Below are 23722 nucleotides of genomic sequence, written 5' to 3'. Positions count from 1 at the left end.
GTACGTTTTACAGACACATCAGAGGTCGCGCAATAGTATATAAGTAAGCCCAGCCATTTCCAAACATATTCAACCATTTGCAAACCTATCCATCATGTATCCTTCCATCTATCATTTCACTCATCCATCCCTTCATCCATCCCTTCATTCATCCTTTCACTCATCCTCCATTATCCATCCATCCATCCACCCTTTCACCCTATCAATCTGTACACTTATCAATCCACTCTTCATCCCATCCATCCATTCACTCATCTATTCAGCCATTTACCCTTTCACCAATCCAGCCATCCTTTCACTTACTAATCCTTCCACCATCCACTCTTTTAGCCATCCATCCTCCCTTTCTCTCTCCATCGACCCTTTCACTTAGCCTTCCTTCCATCCGTCCATCCAACCACCCATCCATCCATCTACTTATCCACTCATGAATCCATCCATTGCCCCTATCACTCATCCATCTATCATTTCACTCCTTCACACATCTATTCATCCTTTTGTCCATCTACCCTCCCTTTCACTCACTCATCCATCCTTACACCCACCCTTTCACTCATATGTCCATTCATTCACCCTTGCACTTATCAATCCATCCATCATTTCACTCATCCACCTACCCCCCATCATCCACCCACCCACCATCCACCCACCCACTCATCCATCCTTTCACCCACCCACCATCCAATCCACTGATCCATCCTTTCACCCACCCACTCATCATCCATCCATCCATCCTTTCACCCACCCACCCACTCATCATCCATCCATCCTTTCACCCACCCACTTATCCATCCATCCATCCATCCTTTCACCCACCCATCATCCATCCATCCATCCATCCATCTGTCCTTCCCCTCATCATCCATCCATCCATCCCCTCATCATCCATCCATCCTTCCCCTCATCATCCATCCATCCTTTTCCCTCACCATCCATCCATCCTTTTCCCTCATCATCCATCCATCCATCTGTCCTTCCCCTCATCATCCATCCATCCTTCCCCTCATCATCCATCCTTCCCCTCATCATCCATTCATCCTTTTCCCTCATCATCCATTCATCCATCCATCCTTCCCCTCATCATCCATCCATCCTTCCCCTCATCATCCATCCATCCATCCTTTCACCCACCCCTCATCATCCATCCATTCCCTCATCATCCATCCATCCTTTCACCCACCCCCTCATCATCCATCCATCCACCCTTCCCCTCATCATCCATCCTTTCACCCACCCCTCATCATCCATCCATCCATCCATCCTTCCCCTCATCATCCATCCATCCATCCTTTCCCTCATCATCCATCCTTTCCCGTCATCCATCCATCCTTTCCCTCATCCATCCTTCCTTTCATCCATCCTTCCCCTCACCCATCTATCCATCCCATCCATTTATCCTGCCCCTCATCCATCCATCCGTCCCCTCCATCCATCCTTCTCCTCATCCATCATCCTTCCCCTCACCCATCCATCCATCCCATCCATTTATCGTGCCCCTCATCCATCCATCCTTCCCCTCCATCCATCATCCTTCCCCTCATCTATCCTTCCTTTCATCCATCCTTCCCCTCACCCATCCATCCATCCCATCCATTTATCCTGCCCCTCATCCATCCATCCTTCCCCTCCATCCATCATCCTTCCCCTCATCCATCCTTCCTTTCATCCATCCTTCCCCTCACCCATCCATCCATCCCATCCATTTATCCTGCCCCTCCTCCATCCATCCTTCCCCTCACCCATCCAGCCATCCCATCCATTTATCCTGCCCCTCATCCATCCATCCTTCCCCTCATCATCCATCCATCCATCCATCCATCCTTCCCCTCACCCATCCATCCACCCCATCCATTTATCCTGCCCCTCATCCATCCATCCTTCCCCTCCATCCATCATCCTTCCCCTCATCCATCCTTCCTTTCATCCATCCTTCCCCTCACCCATCCATCCATCCCATCCATTTATCCTGCCCCTCATCCATCCATCCTTCCCCTCACCCATCCATCCATCCCATCCATTTATCCTGCCCCTCATCCATCCATCCTTCCCCTCATCATCCATCCATCCATCCATCCATCCATCCATCTATCCTTCCCCTCATCATCCATCCTTTCCCGTCATCCATCCATCCTTCCCCTCATCCATCCTTCCTTTCATCCATCCTTCCTATCACCCATCCATCCTTCCCCTCACCCATCCATCCATCCCATCCATTTATCCTGTCCCTCATCCATCCATCCGTCCCCTCCATCCATCCATCATCCTTCCCCTCATCCATCTTTCCCCTCATCAATCATCCAGCTACCCTTCCACCCATACATCCAGCTATTTACATTTTCTCTCCATCCTTCCCCTCACTCATCAATCCATCTATCCTCTCTCATTATCCATTTATTCAATCTTTCATTCATCCATTCACCCTTTCACTAATTCATCCAGCCATTCACACATCCCTTCACTTACTTACTCGCCCACCTTTCCATATTAATTTTGAGCTGAGCCCTTTTGAGAAGAGGCCCATCAAGAACTTCACCCTCGCTGCAGGAGCCGTTCCAGGACTGGGACAGAAGCCACCCAGGGCGGAGACAGGATCCACCACAGGGGGGGAAAAGAGCCATCACAGGCGGGGGTGGACTGAAGCCACAGCATGGGGACAGGAGCCATCACAGGCGGGGGGTGGACTGGAGCCACCACATGGGGGACAGGAGCAGGAGTCATCACAGGAGAGGGAACGTGATCCACCAGGGTGGGCACAGGGGTGGGCATGCAGTATTCTAGTATCATCTTGGGCTTCTCGCCCCCTCCTGCACAAGACAACGAGAAGACAGGCTCTCTGTCCAAAATGCCACCCCCCACTGTGATGTACAGTACTTACAGGAGATACTCTAAGAGAACTGATTGAACTGAGTGTCCTCCATACTTTGTTAATCAGTGTGGGTGCGATTGTGCCATTTCTTTATTGTATTACATTATGCATGTTTGAAGAACCGAGGTTTGCTTACAAATTAGTGACAGTAATTAAGCTCGGTGAAGAGAAGCAGGTGCTGCCTCGGTGTAATCGGGCCCTGGGTAGAAATTGAATGTGTGAGCCCCCCTCTAAATAGCAGAGACATAACACATTCAGGGCTGTTTGCATGTGAATGGATGCCCCCTACTCCTGAACCTGCAGCCCCTCCCTCTGTCACCTTCAAGCACCTCTTAACGGGTCATCAAGGGCTGTAGGTGTGAGGGTTGCCATCCCGCTGTGCCTCTACAGTGCTGCTGGGGGTCTGAGCTTTCATACAGCATCGGAGTCAAGAAGGGAGGTGGGGGCAAGCTGTGCCTGGTTAAAATTATGGACAAATGGCGTCCGTTAAAGAATCCTTCACGGACAACGGACAGACAGCCAAAATTACGGACTGTCCGTGAAATTTACGGACGGTTGGTCACCCTACCCCTGTGATTTCCAGTACATTTTTCATGCATATGTCTACATTCCTGGTGCGACCATTTCAAACAACCCACCCTACCCCCAACCGCCCCAATCTCAACCCGCAACCCGCAACCCCGAAACTGGTTAACCCCCCCGCCTCACCCTCCCTGCGCCCCTGCTCCGTAGGTTCCAAACTACCCACATCCCCAATTAGCAGAGCGCCTTTCGCCCAATCCCAACCCGGGAGTGAGGAGACCTCCCCCTCCCCCCAAAAAAAAAACTCCTATAGGGGAAGTGTGCACCAGCCGCCACCCGCATATGCCCCCCTTGCATCACATTCCTTCACCCAAGTTTACACTCCTAAATAGGTGGATCGCCCACAGTGCAGTTCGTGTCCTGCGTCCCGTATTGCGGTGTAGCAACCCCCTTAGAGTTCAGCAACAACTCAGTAGGGAGAGGCCCTTCAATCTGAAAGTTACAACTTTACACATTACAGTTCGTCGGGGTCCTTATCACGTTCCTGCATCCACTAATCGCCATCCTTGTCACGGAGAGACACCCACTTAGGGCTGGCTGACCGTGACCTCCAGGAACGCTGGCTTTGGGCATCCGCTTCTGAACCCCCCGCAGTAGATCTCGGCGAGGCGACCTGAGTGTCTCTCCAGCCACCAGCCTCTGCTCGGCCCTGCGCCTTCGGTGAATCCCTATCCAGCCAGTCCTGCACTTCTGATGGTGCGGTGAAGAATAGAGACTTGCCCCCCGCTATGACCTTCAGTTTGGCCGGGAAGAACATGATGTACTTGTAGCCCCTTTCACGGAGCGCTGTTTTCGCACGTACAAAGGAACGCCTATCCCGTTGGACTTGTAGCGTGAAATCCGGGAAGAATCGGATCGTGGGGTTCTCATGTTGCAGGTCGCCCAACTGCCTTGCCACCTGGAGGAAGGCGTCCCTATCCCTGTAGTTCAGGACTTATGCAATGATTGTCCTGGGCAGCGCACCCGGCTTGGGTCTTGGGACCGGCGCGCGGTGGGCACGCTCAATAGTAAAGATGTTGGACAGACGCTTAGGCTTGAGATGGGCGAGAATAAGGTCTTCCAGGAAAAGTCCCACGCTGGGCCCCTCCATTCCTTCCGGCACTCCTACCACGCGCATGTTGCTTCTTCGAGCCCTCCCTTTCTGATCCTCCAGCTTGAGGGCCATTTGCTGATGCTGATGTACCAGTTCATTGACGCGTTTTTCTAGCGTCTTCGAGGAGGCCTGGAGCTCTCCTATTTCGGATTCATTCGCTTTGGCCTTTTCCGTGGTTTTTCCGAGGTCTGCCCGGAGAAGATTAACCTCAATCGAGATTTTGTCCATTTTTGTCTCCAAGTTGGTGCCCAGTGACTGTATCGCCGTCATAATGGAGGGCAAGGACGGTTCCTTTGGACCTGTTTGATCTTCGGTCGTGGTCCCTGCCGGGGCCTGTCCCATGGGGACCGCATATTTGTCCAGCTTGTTGGTTTGGGCGGCCACGTTGTTTTTCGGCCTCATGTTGGTGGTCCGTTCGCACCCAAGTGCGCGTCCTAGGCCTCGCCGCTCTCCGGCACAAGTATGAAGTAGCGAGGCGGCCGGACCCTACATCCAGGGTGGCCACCCACTTCGGCTGGCAGGGGTGAGCCCCGCTGGTTACCGTCCTACATCACTTACGCCGGGCGCCGGGGCGATTCGCCGCCTCTGCTGCGTCTGGGGCCCTCCCACGTCCTCAGGCAGGCTCTTGCTGTGGCCGGTGTTAGGCACCTCAGTCCCCCCCCGCATCGCCCTCCTTGGTCTAAAGCTCGCCACTGGTGTCTTGCCCATGAGGCAGTGCTGTGTCCCTTCAGGGCCAGGGTGCAGACTGGCCCCTGTAATCCCGTTGGCCCCGGCGTTCTGCGCCTCCAGGTCTATTGCGCTGTCCGCTCCAAGCGCTCCTACAACCACCTCCAGGGCCCCTTATCTGAGCAACCAGTCCTTCTTCAACTTTGAGCCACAAACACAGTTGCCTGAGTCCAATCCCCGCAAGAGTAAAGGGCCCCTTGTCGCTGCTTTAGTCCCTGAGGCGTGTAGACAAAAACAATTCCCAACTGGTATCATGTAGAGACAGTTTCAATTGTGTATGCCATGGGCATTACAAAGAACAGAAACAAGGAGTCAAATGATTCAGGAAAAAAACAGCATAGACGACGCATTAAACAAAGTATATACATCAGGTAAAACTCCACAACACAAGTTACAGTCACTTGGAAGAACAATTATTCCTTGTGGGAGCTTTAAGCGCGGGATGCGTCATATGATTCAGGCTGTGTGGTCGACGGCGTTTCGATCCCCTTTAGTCGGGATCCTCATCAGGACAGGGTTGTTGATGGGTACAGCGCTGTAGGCAAAGAAGGGCAATTTAGGGAGGCTGCTGGCGGTGGGAGTGGGTGGTGCGAAGGTGAACAGTGGCTAATTAGGGCTGTATCACTGAAGGTATACTGTGCTAATGGAGTGGTAGTAGTGGTGGCCGGAGAGGGAAGGAGGGTGACAATTGGGGGTGCCTAGTGTGCAGATGTGGCCGGTCTAGAGTCAATTAGCCGGACAGTGGAGGGTGAAAATCAATACAACTCAACACTCACAAGGTAGCCAGGCAGGAATGCGTGGCTGGCGGCACTTCGAAGTAATTTTGATCGAGTGCTGGGGGAAAAAAATAATGTTTACTAGGAGGCGCGAGGGCGTCTAGTAACTTGGGTCAAGGGTAAATACAACATGCGAAGAGTTACCTGATCGCGGTTCTAAGTAGGACTGCTCGCGCGGTGTTGGCTGCGTCTGTACGGGCAAAGGGAGAGAATTGGGTCAGTGAGATACACGCCGTCGTGATCTGGAAGGCGTGAAAAGACCGCGGTCGGAGCTCGCACGCTCTGGGAGTCAGAGACGCTCTTACCTGAAAATTCAGGGCAACAGAAGGCAATGGCTCATCTGGCGTCTCACGGCAGTGAATGCTGGAGCTGACCGTCGCGTCTGGGTGCCGAGAGTAATAACCCGGCAAACGCGAGGAGGGGGCGGAGTCCGTGCGGAAGCGGGAGGCGGAGTTTTGGGAGTGTCTAGGTGGTGTCAGGAGGCCATAGGTCGTGGGCAGAGCGGGGGCGTGGACTGGGAGGGCTGGGGGGGGGGCAGGAAGACAGAAGCGCGGTTGCCGAGGCAACCTGGACAAACAGGAAGTAACTAGTGCAGAAGACAGTCGGGACCGGGGAAGATTGAAAAAATGCGGACGGCGTTGTATCGGCCTGTCCAGTAATTAGGGACGAGGTTGAAGAGAAGGCAAAACAAGGTGATGCTTTTCCAGTACATCCCTGAAGGGGCATATGAACCATATTGTAATTACATCAAATATGGACGAAGTTGATAATACATGCATAGAACCCATGAGGGCGCGGGAAAAACAAAGTCTGGTTACATTCAATGGTGTAAGGTTTGAAACCGGGCAGTTAATTACAGGGAATGGTCTATACAATTGGTCAAAGATACATTAGTCCCTGAGGCGCCGTCGCTATTCAGGCATCTGCGTGGCCCTCTTCCCCCGGGAAAGGTCTCTAGCCGGGGCCCCCCCGCGCACTAACATGGGCAGCGGGAGTGAGTTGTTGCACAGGCCGTGCCTCCCGATATTCGTAGTGCTGCGGCCACCAGGGCCAGAGTCAGGCCCCCGCGGCATGGAAGGGTGCCCCAGGGAGTCCACTCACCTCCAAGCACTCGGCCGCTCTATCAGGCCCTGTGGCGCCGCCACAGTCCAAGCACCCGCAAGGATCTTCTCCATCCAGGAGGCCTCAAGCCGGGGACTTGCGTGTGTGCCCGGGCCGGCCGCAAGGCTCCAGCACCGTCGCCAGCCGCACTGGGCCCGCCAGTCAGGGACGCTTTCTCCTCGCCGATGGCGCTTCCCGCTGCCGGATTAACTTTTGCCGTCAGCGATCTACAGCGGCAGTAACAGGCGCTCTCTGGAGTGCTACTTGGGGCGGATAATGACGGATTTAGCAGGGGACATACTTAGCTCCGGTGGAGCTCCCCTCTTAAGTGGCCATCTTCGCCAGCGCCTGGCCACGCCCCCCTATTAGCCATTTCAACCAAGCCAATAGAGGCTGGAGAATACAACGCAACCTTGAAATGACTAACATTATCTTCTAAAAACATGCACATTTTTTGAGAAACTAAATGTGTACCGTTGTCGGTAACAATGATAGAGGGCAAACCTTCAACTGCGAAGGCCATCTTTAAAAACTTTATAGCATTATCAGTACTAGCTGAATCACAAAACATATGATAAATCCACTTGGAATGATAATCAACCATTAAAATAAGAAACCTAAGATCAAACGGTAAAATATCATAGGGCCCAGAAAAATCCAAACCAACTTTGGCCCAAGGTTTGTTGGGAAAAGAAACAGGATGCAGGGGCGTGTTCATCAACTTCCATTTTTTATCAGATCGCAAGCTTTCTATGCAAGTATCAATGCAGAATTTAACCTGAGACTAAAGATGGCCACCAATTAATACAGCTTGATAAGTTGTGAGGTTTTGGTAAGACCCAAATGGCTGTGGTGTGCAAATGTAATGATATCTTCTCTAAGACTTGTGGGGGGAACAAAGGAATCATGCCGCATAACCATTCCATTAACAATAGATAACTCAGATGATACCATGGAAAAAGATCTTAACTCACCAGAGAGACTCATTTGCTCAGGTCATCCTTTAACAATGTTGTCCATGACTGGTTCAAGAATTTTACCCTTACTGTATGCTTCTAACCACAACTGCTCAGTGATACTGGGACACTCTTTTTAACATCTAAAGCTGCCACAACACATTCTGTGTCTTCAAAATTTTCAAGTTCAGAGTCCTCTGGAACCGCCATGCGTGACAAACAATCTGCCCTGAAGTTCTTACCACCCGAGATATGTTTAATAGAAAAATGAAGCTCTTGTAGTTTGGACAGCAGTTTACAGAGTCAAGAAGATGCCTTACCAAGACCGGACCTAATAAATATGTGTGTAAGAGGTTTGTGATCAGTAAACAGTTCAAATTCACGTCCCCAAATATAATTCTTGAATTTGTCATTGTCCAATCGCATGCAAGTGCCTCGCGTGCAGTGTGTATATATAATCTTTATTGCTTGATTAATTAAAATCATTGCAATGACAACATCTTACAACTCCAAGAAAAACATATTTACATTACAAACAAAACATCTTCTCATCACATAATAATAAAAAAACTGTCCCATAAATATAATTTAAAAACTTATTGACAAACCCAAATCTAGCTACCTGACATCCCTAATTACAGGATATTATTGCACTTTACACATTTTAAATTGACGGTGTACATTACAGGGGTGTGGAATTTATTAAAATATCTACTTGTCCATGGGACAGGTTGCTTCATAAATCTACTTGTCCTGTAACAAAATCCACTTGTTCCTTTGGTGTCATGTTATGCGGCGCAAAATTATGGCAGTAATCTCATTATATAAGAGCTCTTATATAGCCTCTCTGATTATGCCAGGGCACCTACCATAGTAGTGTTTGAATACTAGCAATCCCTTTATGTTGCTACGTTTCCGCAGATCTAAATACTGGGACTGAAGGTAGTGGTAAACAATAGTTCCAGGGTTGGAGTGTCCTTTTGAGTCTATGCAAACCTACTAACTTGCATGTTTTAAGGGTTTTCAAAAACTCTTCTCTAATCTTATCCAATACTGAGAAATGTTGGAAATTTACTCCTGACAATGGCAGATGTAAACCTTCTTCCAGAGTTGGGAATAAAGTAGTTGGAGGGAAAATAAACTTGCAAACTCTCAGGTTATCGCAAGAGCAAATCTACACATGCTCATTTACTCATGCTTAAATGCAGTTCACAAATATTTTCTAGGAGTACTATTTCTGCTGTAAATTCTTGAGAATTCACGAAAGCCATATAGCTGCCCTTACTGCAAGGATATATACCAAGGGTGCACTTTTGAGACTTTCTTTAAAAAGTGTTTATTACAATTCTCTCTCTGTATCGGCTGACTTCACGGTGAGTGACAGCATTCTGCTCTTTCACAAGGAGCATATCAGCACACAAAATAGTTTTGTTCAGTGCCAGTAACTAATGTGGCAGTGCATGCTTTTTTTGAGACCAAAAACAATTTTTGGTTTTGCCAATGTTTGTTATAATGGTGAGGATCTGGTAGCTCTCACATCAATAAGGTTTTACAAAAACCATGCCAAAACAAGTCACGCATTGCCAAAACTAAAAAGCTGACCACCATTTCAGACCTACTGGCTTCGCCAATGCTTGTTTATTTTTGTTTCCCAAAATCATATTGAAACTGGTTACACTGATTTTCTAATATGAATATTTTGGGGAAATACTAGCATGCATCAACAGATTTTACTAAATGATGCTGCAAAGAAATGGTACCTGAAATTTTACAGTAGTTTAGCAAAAAAATGTTTTTCCTACTTTCATTTTTTAGGAACATTTTATAGTGAAAGCAAATAATTATTAATCTTGCTTTCAAGCTTCTGCAAATATTTGCATATAATCAGAGAGCATTCTGGGAGCATTATGCATAGCCTCATATTGCTAAACTTTGAAACCGTGTTTCCACATTTTTATACTGGAACCACTGTCAGTAGTGCTGTCAGAATTTACATTTACTGAAAGCGCTCAGCCTAATAATAAAGGCTCTCAATTAATGAACCATAAATACAAGTTTGAACAGCAATAACATATGCACACAAATATGAACTTTACTACAGGCAGTGCCCTTCCCTGATCCTTAATGTGGTACTGGAAACTGGCAGCCAAAGGGTTTGTGCTGCAGGTGGTTGGGCCTGCTTGTCCCAAGGACAAAATGCACATTAAAACTTGTTGCCCTTGACCCCAAACAAAATGTCCGATCATTTCCACTTTGAAACACTACACATGTTATATTTCAAAGTGCTAATGGTAAGGTGCAGAAATGACAAATGTACAAAGAAGTTTCTTTTATACGTTTCTTAACCCCTTTCTCTTGCAAAGTGCTAATGTGCAAAAAATTGCATCAATTTGCTGCGATGATAACCCAGCATTTGTTACATTTCATATTAAAACCCTCGCAACAAAATTATTAGGTAATAAAATGTATGAGCCGTTAAAACTATTAGCACCAAGCCATAAAAATAAAAGGGGATCTGCCCTATTATATTAGACATTTTTCAATTGCCATTAAAAATGTTACCAGTTGACATAGTAATGGAACCGATTCACCAGTCAATGACATGATTAATACCTTCTTTGTTGGGTTTATTCCCGTACGTAACCTTAAAAACATTTTTTTAAACTTTGAAGAAAAAATAACATTCAAATACGGCTGAACACGCGGGGATTGGTATGAATTGATCACACACTTGGAGTGGTGTGGCTCACTGGTTAGAGGCGGCAGACCCAGAAGCAGAGGACGGCCCGGGACCAGGGTTCAATTCCCGACGCGGCAGGGTCGTGGACCAGGGTCAGCGGACTCGATAATTCTCGCCTTGGTGCCTACTCTAACCAGGGATCATACTCGGCAACTCTGGGCATTAGCTTGCCTCATCTCCACAACGGCCCCCCACATACGCCGGGGATACCTGGTTTCACCTTGGTGATACCCAATAGGGACCATCTCACAGGGAAAACCAGGACGGGTTCCCCAGCGGTCTACAGCGCGGAGATACCCCATGTGGGGTGATTCAGGCGCTTTACAAGACAACATTACATTACATTACATTTTACACCAAGCATACATTTTCTCAGCTAATGCAATTTTATCCAATTTAAACGAATCAGCTTTAATATGCTTTTTTAAAATTAACTTATTGTTAGGCATTTACAGATCTGGCAGATCACTTTGCAGGCCGATATTTTGTAGGGAAGTTAAAATATAAGATCTCCATTTAGCCGCATAAACAGGTTTTTCAATTTCTTGCCAACAAGTATTCCCTAAAGATGCAAGGACTGATGTTGACAATGAAACCATACATTTAAAAAAACTCCTTTTGATACCAGGCACTGTCTTTGGAGACTAAATTCCAATCGTATTGCTGCTTGACACACTGACCTGGCAATCCCAAAGGTTGCTTTAAAGACCTTAACAATCAGTGGATCAAGCACCTTCACATCTTTCCCTCTAGTAATGGGGGAACCATATATGAGGGTTGGTTTTAACTTGGCTTTGAATACTATAAGAATACACTCATATGATTAACAGTTCAGTGTTTTTTTTAAACATTTAAAAGCATGAATCAATGTCACAGCCTTGGCCCTTAAATCCTTAAAATGACATTTAGAGACATGCGACTGTCAAACATCACCCCTAAGTATCTGTACGTCTTAACAATATCAATTGTACCTGCTCTGGCCTTCCAGGGATTCAACGTCCGTTTGACTACTCCAATTTTTATCACTTTGTTTTTTTAACATTCAGTTCAAGGCTATTCTGTTGTATATAGTCATCAATGGCATAAATAAGTCTTTGTAGGCCGATAGGAGTATGACTCACAAGAATCGTATCATCAGCGTACTGGAGGTAACTAATTTACACCCCCCATCCTAGGAACCTCCCCTTAACAACATCCAGATGCTGAGAAAAATCTGATAAAAATAAATTAAATAAGCAGGGGGCAAGGACACAACCCTGCTTTAGGCCATTGTATGTTCTAATCTTCCTTGATAAGGAATTGCCTTCTCCAAGCATAACTTGAACCCAAGTATCGGTATACAGAAGTATATTAGCTTTCAACAATTTTGTTGATATTCCCCGATCTGACAATTTTTTCCATCCATAACAAATTTCATGGCACAGAGTCAAAGGCTGCCTTAAGATCAATAAAAGCAATATATACATTTTGTTTATTCAAGACAGCCTTTCTCTGCAAGTAAGGTTAGAGCCACAACATTTGTAGTAGTGGATTGTCCTTTCTGGAAACCAGTCTGATTAAATAGAATCATACCCTCCTGGATAGCCCAATCTTGCAATTCTGTTAGGAGATAAGCAAACACCTTTGCATCGACATCATTCAACGAGATTAATCGAAGCAGGGGTTGACACTGGGCCGCTTTTATGAATAGGTTGCACTATGCTACCGTGCCATGATTCTGGGACCACCCCCAGAGTCAAAACTTCCCTAAATAACTTATGCAGAATGCCGGCCCACAGGACACTATTAGCATGAAACAGGGCATTAGGTAGCCCATTAGGTCCAGGGGTTCCATTTGCTCGAAGCCCACGTAACAGGGTCAATACTTGATTACAACTTGGAATTTCTGAATCAAGATTTGGATCTAGACTAGAATCAACAACGTGATCAGTGGAGTTCAAATCGAGACACTTCCATTCCTCGCATTAGTTATTGATATGTTATTTACCTCACAAAAAGCCAACCTGTCTGGGTGATTTCCCATCCAAACCGATAATCCATACAAATTGGCTATAAACGTTACCCAACTGGGTTCTGGTATATTTACAGAAAAAGTCCTACAGCCTCCCATTTCAAGCTTATTAATAACCGCCCAACATTTTCTTGCATTATTTTGCTTAGTGGCGGATAGTAAACTATTCTATAACCCAGTTTGATATTTAAGTTTGGCTTTCCATATTTCTTGTTTGTAGGTCTTCTTAACCACATCAGTGCTAAGGGAATTCCCCTGCAGTGCTGTTACTCCAGCATTCCCATTGTTCATGACGAGCTCAGCTCGTCATAAGCACACGACCAGTGTATTGCATGACGAGCTGAGCTCGTCATGAGCAGCGAAGGGGTTAAGTTCCTTCAGATTTTCTTTATACACTAAATAGGACTGACAAAATCTACGGGCTTATGCCTCATGGACAGCTCTATTAAGTACTTTCTTTAACTTTAATAGTTTCGGGGAAAACAATATTTTTTGTATATTCAGATTCGTATTAATTTTCCTAGTCTTTCCAGTTGAAAATGTCCCCACGAAGGACTTTGTAATAAAATTCCATTTATTAATCATATTTGTGTCACCCTGAAACACCCTGATCACATTCCTTAATCAATGACTCAGCTGTTTGCATAATGTCCTCCTTTTTGACTAAATGCTATACCAGCCTCTTCAGGTTATATGCAGAACATGCAGTATTGGGAAGATCATTAGATTTAAAATGACATTCTACCAAAAAATTTAATTTTACAACCTGCGGGTTGTGATCACTTTCTGGCCGGCCGATTACCTTATATTCAGACAAATTTGATATAAAATTGTCTGAAATAAATGTATAATCGGTGATTGAACATTGCTTGGAGTTCTTAAATGTGGGAGTAAATCTAGATTTTTCTTTTAACTGCAGCCTCAGACATAATGTCGCAGCAATCCTTTGCCAAACCTCCCAATTTATAGTTAGGTTCTCAAAACCGGAATAGTTGCAAATTAAAACCACCTGATACTATTAAGCCAGCATCTGGATATTGGATTATTAATGCACTCAGCACATCCCGAAGGATATACAACTGTGCAGACTTATTTTTATTAGCACTCAGGTACACATTAAGAATATCTAACCTTATGTCAGAGGTGTTTACCACAAGGCATTGTAGCCATCCCAAATTAAAGTCTACCACTTCCACAACTAGGTTTAAATCGGCCGCAATATAACACGCTAGTCCATATTTTGCACGGCCAAATTTAGTGGTTTTTACTGCCGGAATACTATATTCATTAAATCCGGAGAAAGGAGTCGTTTGTTCGCACCATGTTTTTGGGAATAATAAAAATGCGAATGAATTTAAAAATAATATTGTGGGGGCGTGGCCAAGATGGAGACTTGCTGAGACGCATTTTCTGTCTCTCCTGCCGGCCGCTCCACTTTACCACCGGCGTTCAGTCACTTTGCAGCATCTCACCAGGTGGGGGTCAGCTCCCCATGATCCCGAACTAGCGGAGAGCCAGTGGATCGACGAAGCTGTGGTGGTGGGCGGCGCAAAGGTGACTGTCCCGCCGCGCTGCGGTCCCGACCGGCGGCCTCTCGCCGCCCGATACTGTTGGTGTCACGGAGCTCCCGGAACCCACGGGGAGCCTTGCGGCGATTGCGGGTTTGTTGACCTGCCTCCTACGGCTGCTGCTCCAGGTGCGGCGGTCCCCCGCAGACCAGGGAGACAGTGAAGACTGAGCGGACTCGACGCCCCAACTCTGACATGGCAGGGGGGCCACCATTTTAGATGTCAGCCTGCAAAGCCGAGGGGACAGCGCAGGAGGTTGGGAATGGCCCGTCCTTCTTCCCGGCCGTCTAGAACACTGGGACAAGTCTCAGCCGGCCGCGACTGTGACCCCAAAGGAGCCCAGAGACCCTGGGGACCCCAAGGACTATGGCTCCCGGTCTACTTGCAGGACCAATAGCAGAGGCCCGCCATTTTTTGAAGAGGCCCAGCAGCTGACTAGGGCCCTGGTGTTGAGGACAGAGAAGGGGTGAGCACCTAGCATCTGACATCGTCGATATAGCAGGTAAGTGAGCGCTAAGCGGGGAAAGTCGCAGTGGATGGTCGGAACTGGGTGTCTGGGGCTGTAGTGAAGTACGGCAATGACGGGCCTGGCGCTGTGAGGGTTGAGTGGTGCCTAGGAACTGGGTGACCGCCAAACGAAAAGTGACTGCAACCCTGACTCACATCACCGTAAAGGCTACACCAGAAGGGCACGATCCTCATTCAGGGCCAGTGGTACTCCCTATACCCTGACGCTGGTGGCCGGTGCCGGCAACCTGGTGGAGACCCGGCTAGGACAGATCTGGCGATCTCCCTGAGGGGGTGGCCGCTGAGGAGCCCACAGCAGGGGCACAGAGCTGTCTAATAGATTTAGCGGGCGCTGAGATCTAGGTGTCGGCCACCACCAGCGCGCTACTCCTCGCACTAGCCTGACACAGCACTCCCCACCTCAACAACCCAGAGACCTCTGCTGGGATTCAACGAGAGCGGGCATCTATTATGTCTTCAGCTAGGGGGAGGAAAGACAAGGCCCTCAAAGAACTGTTCGCCAAGGCCCAGGCTGGTCAACAGGCAGGGGCCACACCCACGTCCTCAGAAGCTGCCGGCGCCATGAATGCTGAACGGGCAAAATGATTACAAAGGCATTCCTTGAGTCCCTGTTTGTGACCCTCCGAGAGGACATCCAAACACTCAGATGTGACCTCACAGCAGACCTCAGAGAGGTACACAGGGATGTCGGTGGCATCGGCGAACGAGTGACGGAGTTGGAAGACAAGTCCGACAAGAGGGACACGGAGCTGTCCACCTTACAGCAGGAGGTAATCCGCATTCACGACCAGCAAGTGGACCTCCAGTCTCATCTCGAGGACCTGGAAAACAGATAGAGATGGCACAACATACGGATCAGGGGGGTGAAGTCCAGGGTAGAGGCCAATGACATTTTTTAATATACAAGAGAGCTCTTCAACCATATCCTTGGCAATGCTCCAGGTACGGACATTAAACTGGACCGAGCAAACAGGGTGGGACCACCACGTTCAGACACGGCCCGTCCTCTGACATACTGGTCTGTGGGCAGGACTTTCGCACCAAGGAGGAAATACTGCGGAGGGCGTGACAGATTCACCCGATCTCCTTCCGAGGTCAGAACCCGATATTATTTCAAGACCTAGCAGCACTGACCCTCCACAAATGAAAGTCATTCAAGCCGGTCACCTCTTGCCTACGCCAGCGTGATAGCCCTTACAGCTGGGGGCATCTCTTTCGGCTGATCTTCCACACGGACGGCAAGTTGTTTCAAATCCGCTCCCTTGCAGAGGCCTGCCAGCTCCTAGGCTTAGAATCCCTGACGATGGACAGCAGCAATGAGGGCCCTCCATCCACTGCAGATGACACCAAACCTTGCTGGAAGCAGCAGGTAGGCTCTTCTACCTCAATCGACCGACCCCAGTAGAGATCGCCAACGGTCAGAGGGCCGCGCTGGAGTCCATGCCTACAGAGACCACGAAGACCCAACCAGGCTGATATCTCTCACTTGCACAATGCCGTAGGAACCCATTTGATTGACCAGAAACCGGCCGGCGGGGTCGGAGAAACAGTTCGGCCACGTACAATCCCCCATGGACAGACCCTTCCAATCATCAGTCGATGATGGATTTTGTTACTTTTCGCATACATCCCCCAGTTCTTTACTATGGGGTACTTTTGGGAGCCCTATTCTTATTTCCTACCTCTGCCTTTTGTGGAGGCATTCTCTATTGTTAGTTGAAGGGACTTTCCGTTTTTTTGAGGGTTCGGGCCCCTTGTCCACTTCCCTTTATGCACTTCCCAGCTTGGCGCAGATAGATTCCCCCAGTACTATAAAGCACGTTTCAGGTCAGCAGCACCAGGCTCTTGTCTTTGCCTATGGCTCACGTCATCCTCGCCCGAATGAATGGCCCCCCCTACTCTTAAGATACTCTCCTTGAACGTAAGGGGCCTCAATAATCCCGTCAAGCGTAGAGAGATCCTGTCCTGCCTTGAAGCTGCCCATGTGGACATCTGTCTCCTCCAAGAAACGCATCTCCTTTCCAAAGACTGTCATCGCCTTCGGTCACGTAACTTCCCTACCCAACTATATTCCTCTAGCTCTAATAAAACAGCAGGTGCTGCCATCCTAGTCGCTAAGGGATTTCAGGGGAAGGTCCTTCACAAGGAGGCAGAAATAAAAGGGAGACTCCTCACATATCGCTTTACCTTAGTTGGCCTAATATTCACCGTAGGCTCAGTGTATGCCCCGACCGAGGGGCAAGAGCGATTTTTACACACTGCGCTCACATAAGCGACAGCAGCCACTGAGAGATGGATACTGTTAGAAGGGCACTGTAAGGGGGGACCGGATGCTCACCTCATATTCCTAATTCCGCGAACTGGTCTCCAATGTGTCTGAAGAGTGCGTGCGGATTGAATAAAGTGCCATGCCCTGTCGGCACTAGGAATTGTATACATCACTGTAGTGGGGCTACTTCTCGCCCCAGACAATCGCACTGCTAAATGTGCCAATTGCGCAATTGTATGTTATTTTATACCACGTTCGTCCATGTATTCCATAATCTTGTAAATTTCTCATATTGGCACATTTAGCAGTGCGATTGTCTGGGGCGAGAAGTAGCCCCACTACAGTGATGTATACAATTCCTAGTGCCGACAGGGCATGGCACTTTATTCAATCCGCACGCACTCTTCAGACACATTGGAGACCAGTTCGAGGAATTAGGAATATGAGGTGTGCATCCGGTCCCCCCTTACAGTGCAGTTCGACACATATGCCCTACACCTGGATAGCACCCGACGATGAAGATGAAAATTAATTAACTGTTGTACAAAGTACGAGCCAGCACGCTTGAAACAACAATGAGGTTCATTAATGACAACGTTGGAGGCCCCTAAAGAGTTCACGTTTGAATGAAAATGACACTGAATGGATTTACACTTTTCATGTGTTCGCATTGCGCGATTTATTATTGATTGACACGCGTTTGCATTATTGGAAAATGCGCCGGTTGTTTTAATGGACTTTGAACTGGATGATGGGAGATGTAGTAATTAAGAAGAAATACCTAAAATGTATAGCAGCGAGGGCGGGAGGTTTGACACATGGAGCCTAATTGGTTAGAACCAGGGGTTAAATAGGAGAGCGAGTACGGGAGGAAGCTTGATGGGAAGCAAGATGGAGGAAGGAAGGACTGTTTTTAACATCAGATGGCAGGTACGTGTGAAGTAGCATGTAGTGAAAGGGCCCGGTTTATTGTTTGAACGACCAGAGGGGGAGGGGAGTGTATAGAAGGAGGAGGGATTGTGTGAGAAATAATTATGTTTTTGAGCACGAAGGAAGGGAAAGAAACATAGGTAAAGGGTTGCGGCGGTGTTCGCGCTGCTTGCAACTCCGGGAAGGAAGTTTGTAGTTAGATGGGCAAACGGAAGGGTCAGAAAGGGAATTCAAGCAATAATCTAAATACTGCAGACACGCAGGAAAGTTGATTTAGAAACTCGCATGTATAGTACAGGATGAGGGATTGGTTCTAATATTCCAAGACATTTTAGCATATTATGAGGATAAGAAGACAAACTAAGAAGGAATGTATTAGTTAGGCTGACTGTTATTAAGGTATTTTTAAGGCATCCAGTTATTGCACAAAGTTTTAATGTGGTAAAAACTGTTCTGTGATATCGTGCGACACATTTACAATTGAGTTAAACTGGAAATGTCATACTTAAATGAAGAACATAATTAGTGATTGTGATTATTTGTTATTTATTCACAGTGACCCCCGAAGAAGGGCGTTGAGCCCGAAATGCATTGGGTATTTTTTTAAATAAACGCTGTCTGAAATGAATTAATGCGTCAGTCCTGTTCATACTGAAGGTCCGGATAGACATGGTTTGAGCAGTAAAAAATCGAAAATGGCATATACACTGAGCGTGCGAACTCGCATTTAAGTTGGTGAAAAAATATGAGAAATTTACAAGATTATGGAATACATGGACGAACGTGGTATAAAATAACATACAATTGCGCAATTGGCACATTTAGCAGTGCGATTGTCTGGGGCGAGAAGTAGCCCCACTACAGTACTGTTAGAAGGGGACATGAACCTAGTTTCCGACAACGAGGTAGATAGATCGTGCCAACGCGCAGGGCAGACGGGTGCTTTGTCAGCTAAAGAAAAAAAGCGCTTACGAGATTTAGGGCTTGAGGACTTATGGCGTGGTTTCTACTCCAGTTCTAGGGAGTATTCCAACTACTCCAATGCAAACAAAACATGCGCCAGGTTAGACTACCTGCTTACTTCCGCCCCCATGCGTGCACTGGCCACTACCGCAGAAATAGGTACTGCATCTCTGTCGGACCATGCCCCAGTAGTGGCACCTTTACTCTCCCTCCTATGCAGCGGCCCCCACGACACTGGCGTCTGCGCGATACTCTCTTACACCTAAACACAGTAGTGACCCAAATACAGCGCACAATAAAGGACTATCTCTCTCACAACGATAATAATGACACATCCCAGGCTACACAATGGGCAGCACTCAAAACACTCATCTGAGGGGAACTGCTGGCTATCTCAGCTGCAGAAAATGCAGAACGCGAGAGCAAGAGGGCAGATCTCACCCGAAAAACGAAAGAGCTCGAACAAATGCACCAGCGGACAGGGGCGCCACGAATTTGGCATCAGCTGAAAGCCATGCGACAGCAGCTGATAGCCCTAGACCAGGACAAAGCCGAATATGCGGCCCTCTGATTGAGACACACTTACTACACTGGGGGTGATATATGCGGCCGGCGAGAGTGTAGTCTGAGACAGGGGGTCCAAGAGATCCTCGCTGGTGATGGTCTTTGGGTCACGGACGATTCGGATATCGCTGAGGCGTTCCGCGAGTTCTACGCCCACCTCTATGCAGGCTCATCCCACTCCATGCCAGACGGAGTAGAATACCTTGCAAACACGGATCTGTCCACCCTGACTAAAACGCAAGTTGACCTGCTGGACCAGGACACACGGATCGAGGAGGTGGTTGCGGCTATATCGCGCCTTAAGCCGGCCAATGCCCCTAGACCGGATGGCTTTTCGGCAATTTTCTATAAGACCTTCTGCGATTCGGTGGCCCCAATTCTTACAAAGCTCTTTAGCACAGTTTCGGAACCCGGGCCGAAACCAGGAGAAATGCTGGAGGCCTCGGTAGTAGTTATTCTGAAACCAGGCAAGGATGGAACAGAGTGCGGAGCCTACCGCCCTATATCCCTTCTCAACGTCGACCTCAAGCTGTACAGCTGGATCCTGGCTGCACGCCTCACACCATATATGCCAGGCTTGATAGCACCTAATCGAGCGGGCTTGATTCCCCAGCGCCAAACTAGTGATAACACTAAACGGGCTCTGCATCTTATTGAGAAAGCGTCCAAGACCCCTGGTGAATACATGTTACTAACCATAGACGCCAAAAAGGCCTTTGACAGGGTCCACTGGCCATATTTAGAACGGGTCCCTGAACGAGTTGGGATGGGAGAGAAATTTTGCACATGTATTTTCAATTGTTACAAATACCCTACAGCCACAGTGCGGGTAAATGGCTATACATCATCTAAGTTTCCTGTGGAGAGAGGCACGAGACAGGGGTGTCCCTTGTCGCCCCTTCTCTTTGCACTCTACATGGAGCCTCTGGCGTCTCATTTCAGACACAACTCCGAGATAGCGGGAAACACATTTGGGGGAGACACCCACAAGATCAGTCTATATGCAGACGATGTCCTCATCTCGCTGTCGAACCCGACACTCGCACTCCCGGCATGCCTACATGAACTGGAGACATCCGCCCAATTCTCGGGATTCAAAATGAATATGGGTAAGTCGGTGGCACTTGACTTCTCGCTTTCTCACGCCACACAGGAGCTCCTGCGGGTCCATCATTCCATAGAATGGGCGATAAACTTGGTTTCCTATCTCGGTATTCAGCTTACTTCATCCTTGCCTGCCACGGTGGCCATTAATTATGCACAACTACTGGCAAAAATACGCACAGAGCTGAGACAATGGAAGCACTATCCCCTTTTCTGGCTCGGCAGAATTGCGGCAGTAAAAATTACGATCTTGCCCCAGCTCTTATATATCTTCCAAACCTTGCCTCTCTGGCCCCCACTTGGGTGGCTACAGCGAACTCAGCACAAACTGGCGCAATTTATCTAGGGCGAGCGCAAGCCACGGATGAAGCACGCAATAGCGGTCCTACCCCCCAAGGAAGGTGGTATTGGCATTCCCGACATTAAGCTGTACTTCCAAGTGGCGCAATTACGGCACCTAGTACATGTAAATGTACAGGAATTTATATAGTGCAAATCACCAAGCGGTTTCTAAGCGCTTGCTTAGGGAACCCGTCCTGGTATTCCCCTGTGAGATAACCCCAGCAGGGTATCCACAAGGTGAAAGCCAGGCATCCCGCCGCGAGGGGTCGTTGTGGAGATTAAGCAAGCTATTGCCCAGAGTCACAGAGTGTGAACCCGTGAATCGAGTAGGCACCGGAGCGAGAATTGTCAAGTCCATGGACATTTTAGGACTCAAGACCCCGCCGAGCCGGGAATTGAACCCTGGTCCCGGGCTGAATTCTGCTTCCAGGTCTGCCTCCTCTAACCAGTGAGCCACACTTCTCGACTAGTAGAGTGGAGCCGACTAGAGACTGAGAAACATTGGCTGTTTCAGGACCAGGCAATAGCTGGCAGGCCCTTACAGGGGATCCCATTCCTCCGTAAAGCACTCAGACCACCTAAACTCTACGCATCTTCAATCACTCGAACAACACTCGACACATGGGACCGTACTAATATCACACTCGGTCTTACCACTTTCGCCTCACCAATGACCCCCATATTTGACATTCCCGACTTCCAACCGGGATTAGATGCAACCACTTCTGCACATTGGCGATCTGCAGGGTGTCACTCCCTCGGCCACTTGTTTGACTTAGACGGGGTTATATTGTTCCAGAAACTTAAACTTGGCTACGGGCTGCTCGAAATCGACCGACTTACTTACCTTCAGATTCGACACTGGGCCCTACACAGCCAGATTAGACCCCTAGCTAGCAGACTTCTCACCCCCTATGAAAAGTAGTTATTCACACGTTCCTCGGATAAGAAGCTTATTTCAGATTTGTATAAAATGTTGTTACATAAAAACACACACATGTACAATGCTGGCCGAGAGCGCTAGGAAAGAGACCTAGGCAGAACACTCAGCAGAAAGGAATGGGAAGGGATATACCATAGAGCCCGTCATTCAGCATATCATATGGGATTGACCGAAACACTCACCAAACTGGCCACCTATTGGTATTATACCGGAGCGCATACACTCAATGGATCCTACCAAGGGGGGGAATGCTGGTGTGGGTGCGGGGCCCCAGGTACTCTGGTGCACGTGCTGTGGGACTGCACGCAGCTTCAATCCTACTGGACCCAGGTGCTCGATGAGGTAGGCAAACACTTAGATACACAGATATCACGCTTCCCATCGTATGTCATCCTGGGTCTCCCAAACCCACTCACGTACCCTCTAAAATCCCGTAGAGGTCGCCTTATTGCGATAGCACTGGGCTCAGCCATCCAAAATATCTTGATACACTGGCGTACTCCCCAGACCCTTACTTTTACAGGCTGGCTGCACCGCCTCTGGCATGTACTTGGAATGGAGAAATTGACCTTAACCATTTGTATTTGTATTTATGAATTTAATTTATTGATAAAGCGCTAACAATCATCCTAGGTAGGATATCACGTCGCTGAAATACCATAGCAGGGAAGGGGTCAGCATTCAACGATCTTTGGCAGCCACTCTTGTCACTCCTCTCTGTTGAATTTAGGGAAGTCATCTGCCCTAGGTACCTGCGCCTTTTGCGTCTATCGGACCCGTAAGCCGAGGGGACTTGAAGTATTACCCTGCTTAACTGCGCTGGAATGTACATTTCCCCTTTCTTTTTCTTCTTCTTTATTTTTGTTTTTTTTTGGACAAGGAGTTTGGGAGGGGGGAACCCACACTGTTCTTTGAAGTTCTGTATTGTTTATCTCATTGCCTTAAGTCTGATACTGCATAATCAACTGGCAAGGGTATTCCTTGGTCGTGATGTACAGCTTGGGCACTGCCCTCGAAATGCTGAATTTGTAATGAAAATTTTAATACAAGAATTAAACCATAAAAATAATATTGTATCTGGATCAAGCAATAAATGATTCAGGCCATGGACATTCCAGGAGCATAGACTTATTTCATTTACATTATCTTTGATACCTCCGGTTGTTCAATTGCTATCTCCACGGGCAGGGGTGTGGAATTTAATAAAATATCTACTTGTCCATGAGGCAGGCTGCTTAATAAATCTACTTTTCCTGTAACAAAATCCACTTGTCCCCTTTGTGCCATGTAATGCGGCAACAAATTAAGCAGCAATCTCATTATATAATTCTGATATAGCCTCTCTGATTATGCCAGGGTTCATACCATAGTATTGTTTGAATACTAGCAATTCCCTTATACTGCTATGTTTCTGCAGGTCTACATACTGGGACTGAAGGTAGTGGTAAGCAATAGTTCCAGGGTTGGAATGCCCTTTTTATTCTGTGCAAACCTACTAACGTGCATGTTTTAAGGGTTTTCACCAATTCTTCTCTAATCATTTCTCATACTGAGAACGGTTGGAATTTTGCTACTGACAGTGGCAGACTTAAAAAACTTCTTCCAGGGTTGGGAAAAAAGTGGTTGGAGGAAAAGTGAACTTGAAAACATTCAGATTTTC

The sequence above is a fragment of the Lissotriton vulgaris genome, chromosome 2_1 (genome assembly GCF_964263255.1).
Source record: "Lissotriton vulgaris chromosome 2_1, aLisVul1.2, whole genome shotgun sequence".
Classification (NCBI taxonomy): Eukaryota; Metazoa; Chordata; class Amphibia; order Caudata; family Salamandridae; genus Lissotriton; species Lissotriton vulgaris.
This window is presented reverse-complemented; position numbering follows the sequence as displayed.